The 5959-nt window shown below is 39.2% G+C and overlaps 1 pseudogene; it reads left to right on the plus strand.

Annotated features, from left to right (window-relative positions):
• Positions 1-952: 952 nt before the first annotated feature.
• Positions 953-4469, plus strand: LOC133237064 (DLA class II histocompatibility antigen, DR-1 beta chain-like; annotated as a pseudogene).
• The last annotated feature ends 1490 nt before the right edge of the window (positions 4470-5959 follow it).

Below are 5959 nucleotides of genomic sequence, written 5' to 3' on the forward strand. Positions count from 1 at the left end.
TCTGAACTCAGAATTCTATATGAATAATATTGCTAGAAAAATCCCAATTATCATGGAACTTGGCTAGTGACAGGAGAGAAAGGTAATCCAATTAACAAAGAAAAATATTTCAGAGAGCAATAGTGCTATGATAAAAAATATATCAGGGTCATGGGACAGAGAAAATGGGATTCACTTGACTTCAGTTCAAGTTGCTAGGGAGGCCTCCCTGAGACTTTTATTAATAGTTGAAAAATGAGTGATGAGAAGGAAGTGGTTATGCAAAAGACATAAGACAACTGAGAAAGAACCAAGTGTGGCAAGATATGTGATGTGTTTAAAGGATGGAAAAAGGCTAGAGTGGCTGAAGCAGAATAAGTAAATTGATGAGTAGAAATACGAGGTTGGAAAGTAAATTAGGAGCCAAATAATTTGGCCCTGATGGCTAAGGTGAGATTTTTTTTTTAATTTATGGAAAAAGATATGTGAAGCTACTGAAGGGTTACAAAAAGTCAGTTTATATTTACTAAAAAAATAATTCTAGTGTATATTGGATTATAGGGATTCATCAGGGACACCACATAGGGTTGCAATAGAATTCTCCAGGGAAGATGTGCTTATGTCCTCATTTATTGTGGTGGTGACAAAGACAGTGGTAAAGAGAAAGGGAATAGATTTGAAATAGATATTTGTATGCCTTATTAATAAATTATATTAGGGAGGAGTAGAAAAATCAAGCTTATCCCTCAAGACTCTGTCTTGAATTGCTGGAATAAATGTAAGGATCCTGCTTATTGAGATAGGGAAGACTAAGGGAGGAAAAAATTTGAGGTAAGTGGTTAGGAATAAAAGATTTATTTAAGCTTAAAATAATTTTTGGGACATTTATGTGGCGCTGTTAAGGCACTAGTTGTATTTATGAGACTGGAATTCATGGGGAAGCCAGGGCTGAAGATATATATATGTTGTGGTCATGGACAACTGTGTTAAAGTTGCACATGGAGAGGGAGTAAGTAGCAGAAGACAAGAAGCGAGCCAGGGTCAGTAAGTCAGCAAAGGGGTCTTAGTAGGAGTACCAGTGATATTGATGAAAACTGAGAGAATGTGATGCAGAGAGCAAGGGAACTTAGATTTTTCAAGGAGGGGGAGAGTGGCTATTTGTGGTATGACTAAGAGGAGGGTGAAATGAGAAGAAACATGACAGAAGTGAGCACTGGGTATGGTGGATCTGACATTTGCTGTCACTGCAGGAGACCCAGATTTAATACTGACATCCCAGAAACGAGTGTGCAGGCATTTGTGTGCAAGAGTGTTTCATTGAGAAAAACATAGCAGACTCCTTTCTGAAAGGTGGGGGAAGGGAGCCTCTGTAGCTTCTCTGATCTGTCTGAGACTTCTTTTCTGTGTAAATCTTTTCCTTTTTCCCCCTTTAGTCTATGTATTTTTACATAGTTGAAATGAAAAGACAGACTTTTGAATTATGATTTTTTAACATACGGACATTACTATTTTTATAATGCTAATACTATTAGGGTAGTTTCATATCATTTGTTTTTATAATTGTAAGAGTTTACCTCACAATCCCCTTTATCAGATATCAGATCCTTTTTCAAAGATGTATAGTGCCAAGTACTCAGTTTACATTTTATATTTATTAAAACATTTGTATTTCTTTGATTTCTAAGATTCTTGAACAGCTCTCACATATTTATTGGCCTCTTATTGTTATTGCTCTAGCAATTATTTATTCTCTATTATTTCTAGGGTCCTGGTGTTTTTCTCAGTGATATGGGTTCTGTATCCAGCAAAATTAACACTATTTGATATTTGATTCATCTTTTTCTCAAGTGTGGTTTATATTTTTGACTCAGTTTATTATTTTCAATGACAGAAATTTAAACATTTTGTTTAATGAAATATGCTGCAAACTTGTTAGGAATGATTTACCATCAATTTTAAACTTACCATTTTAGAATATTTTAAATTGTTTTCTTCCAAGTTTCTCCATTATTTTATTTTAAACTTGTATTTATTAAGGCTGATATTGTCAGAAATTATCTCAGACACTAGGCACACATACTAATGAGGCCCAGACCCTGCCCCTAACTCAAGTGTCAGCTTAAAAAGAATGTGCATGCTAAGTTGCTTCAGTCGTGTCTGACTCTTTGCAACCCTATGGACAGTAGCCCTCCAAGCTCCTCTGTCCATGGGATTCTCCAGGCAAGAATACTGGAGTGGGTTGCTATGCTCTCCTCCAGGGGATCTTCCTGACCCAGGGATGGAACCCTCATCTCTTATATCTCTTGCATTGGCAGGCAGGTTCTTTACCACCAGCTGCACCTGGGAAGCTCTTGAAAAGGGAGAAAATTATAAAGTGATAATAATTCCAATAGTAAATTCACTTGTTTTGCAAAGGAGAGGGATTGATCAGCAGAGTTTAATTATAAGAATTCTTTTTTAAATTAATGACTTTCTTTCCTTCTCCTTCTGGACTCATGCTTTTTTTGGAATTCAACTCAGAGTTAGAGATTCACCTATGTCTTTCCATCTTACTAGGGTAGAACTATTTCTGAGGTGTTCGAAGGTGTGAGAGCCTGGAGACAGCTTTCCTCTAGGACTTCATCCTCTGTCCTTGTAGCTACCCCACTGCTCTTCCCTAATTTACCCACCCCACTTTGAATCATAGTTTCTCTCAAATTGAACAAGGATAATAAATAGCTGTGATCCACCGAAGGCTAAACTCCAGTTACCGCTTTACATACTTTGGGTGCTTTAATCTTCACATAACCCTAGGAGGTGAACTAGTATTATTATTCCTTTCTGTAGGTGAGAAAGATGGGCACAGAGCAATGTAAAAATCTCCCAGGATCAATCAGTAAGAGGCAGAGTCTGGATTCGAGTCCAAGAACATGGATTCAGAAATGACGCTTTTAATTAAATACTATATGCTTTACGCAGATTTGTAAAAATTCAGCAATAAATGTTTCCTGAAATGGGGAAAAAAAAAAAGACACGTAAGTATCCTCAACATCTCTCAAACTAATGTGCCAGTGCTGTAAAGGTTAAATTCAGGGTCGTGGCACTAACTTCTAAAGTTGGCCAGTTGGCTGGTTTTGAGTGAGGCCTGCCTGAGGCCGCAGTCTGGAAACAGTGGATTCAGAAAGGCAGCCAACCGGGGAGACTTACTCTGTCTTCCTCACTGATTCCCTCCATCTTTTCTCTCCTAGGGGAGCCTACAGCGACTGTGTATTCTGCAAAGACCCAGCCTCTGCAGCACCACGACCTACTGGTCTGCTCTGTGAATGGTTTTTACCCAGGCCACATTGAAGTCAGGTGGTTCCGGAACGGTCATGAAGAGGAGGCTGCAGTGATCTCCCCAGGCCTGATCCAGAATGGAGACTGGACCTTCCAGAGCGTGGTGATGCTTGAAAGAGTTCCTCAGAGGTCTTCACCTGCCAAGTGGAGCACCCCAGCTAGACAAGCCCTCTCCCAGTGGAATGGAGTGAGAAGCTCTCTGATCTCATAAATTCCTCACTCACCAAGGAGGGGGCTTGCTTACTCTTGAGTGTCAGGTGTCTCCTCTCCCTGCAGCCTATTTTCATTTGCTCTATTTTCTTCTATCCTTCAGCTTAGGTTATTAGAATAGTCTTGTGACTATCCTGTGATAGAAATCCTTTGATATTTATAGATATCCTGTGATAGTTTCGACTAATACCTATACCCTCCAGGAAGGCAGTTATACCTGACAGCAGAATAGAGTTGTTCCTAGTTTGAATGTCCCAGTGATATCACAGTTCAGGGTCACCCCATGGCCCAGGACACCAGTTCCCTTTGTCAGGCTGGGCTTGCACTTCTGACCCTGTTGCTCTGAGTTCATTGTTATTTGACAAGGGATACATCCTCTACAATGTAAGGCCCGTCTTGTTATGAAGTGAGTCCAGTCTTAGCTCTGCCTTTTATTAGCTCTGTCATGCTAGACAAATTACTTAACATCATTGAGTTCCTGGCACCTCACCCTTAAGATGTTGAAGTAGCAGCCTTATGTGATATTTAAATGAGTTTAATGCTCGGCTTGTATCTGCTCGGTGTGATTCTTAAATCTCTTTTCCAGAAATGGTGAATTATTTTTCCAGGGTAAACTTTTTTCCCCCTAATCTCATAGTTTTGAGTCTCAAAGTCTCAGAGAAGTTAGAATTGGGCTAAAAATCACTAAAACTAGCTTCTTTTCTCAGGGGCACAGTCTGACTCTGCTCAGAGCAAGATGATGAGTGGAGTTGGGGGCTTTGCTCTGGGTCTGCTCTTCCTTGTGGTGGGGCTGTTCACCCACTTCAGGAATCAGAAGGGTAAGGAGCCTGTTGGCAGCTGACACTCCTTACAGACTTTGGGGGGAAGAAATATGACTTTGCTCAGTTAATTCTCTATAAAGGGTCTCTCAACAACCCTTTATAAAATCTTTCTTTTCCTAGTTGACCTCAAATTTCCTGAAATCCGGAAATTGACAGTCCATGGTTAACTATGGTTAAATATGAGGTGATGGCTTGCAGATATAAGGAAAATGTTAACATGCATGGAGATTTGTGGTAGAGATCCTGGGGCAAATGCAGGAAGAGACACTAAGACTGAAGAAGTTACACTGAATTTATGTAACAGAAGCTTCTTAGGTCACAAGCTCTCAGTGTCTGCTCTCCTTGCCCTGGCATCATGTGATATGGATTTCATATTAGGGAAATCTGAGGTCAGAGGCTGGGAATATTGTATCTGGGGACTAACTTGCCTCCATATATTTTTAGCATGTATCTTCCCTTCTCTTTCCTGGGACACCCTGCACTTCAGCCAACAGGTAATGCTCTTTAACTCTCTTTTAGAAACATGTGTAGTCTCCCTAGAACAGGTGGTAGAAGCTACAAGACAGAGACTGAAATAATGGGAAGGACTGGATCTGACATATGATCGGGTGTTTCCACTAAAGCTTCTTCTCTCCACAAAACAGAAGGCCTATGCTCTAAAGTAGCTTTTGGCTCAGGGAGACTTATTTTGTGTTCCTTCTTACTACAATGCTTTAACATGAGGCCCTTGAAAGAGGAGCAAAAAACTGCTTGCAGAATTAGATCTGGAAACAACTCTCTCTTCTATCTTTTGCAGGACTCCTGAGCTGAAGTGAAGGTGGTGACACTCAAGCAAAAACCTTCTGTCCCAGAAGCATGAAAAAGTTTCCTAATTCACTCAATTTTTCCACAATAGTACTTCTTAGGGTCTAGTTTCCTCTTGGTTGAGTGACCCTGCAGAAGATGTGCTTCTTGATGGCTTCCTCAGCCCCTATTCTTGACCTGGAAGTCCTCAATATTGATTGCAATACCTTATGTTCATTTTTTTCTGGTGCTTTCTGTTTTTAACCTTTACTGTCTCCTGTGCATCTGAACTCATCTTCTGTCCATATTCTTCATAAAGTCTTTCTCAAATAAATATGGAGTGAACAACTTCTGCTTTATACAGTTTCACGGAAGGAAGTAGAAAGAATAGAAATGCATCATAAAACAATAATGGTTTTATTTACATTACTGAAGTTTTGTCACTCCAAAGATTTTCCTGTTTCCTTTCTTGTTTTTTCTTGGATTTTCTGTATTCTCTGATTAGGAATATTTGCCTAAACCAGAACAAACCCTTGTTGAACCCATTTCATGGCAGTCTCCTAGATTTTGTGTTTTCAAAGACAAAAACACAAGTTTCTTCACATCATGGGCTACAGAAAGGGGCAAAAAAAATCTAAGAAATATAGGTGACTTGTCAGGGCTTGATGCCCTGATAATTTCTGTAATCCTGTTCTTTTTTCTCTTTTCCTTGTTTTTATTCTTTTTTTTTTGCGTTTTATTTTTATTTTTTTTATTTTTTAACTTTACAATATTGTATTGGTTTTGCCATATATCAAAATGAATCAAATATCCAATCGTGGGTATTTCTTGAACTCTTTTATTAGGCTAAT

Source organism: Bos javanicus, chromosome 23 (genome assembly GCF_032452875.1).
Source record: "Bos javanicus breed banteng chromosome 23, ARS-OSU_banteng_1.0, whole genome shotgun sequence".
Classification (NCBI taxonomy): Eukaryota; Metazoa; Chordata; class Mammalia; order Artiodactyla; family Bovidae; genus Bos; species Bos javanicus.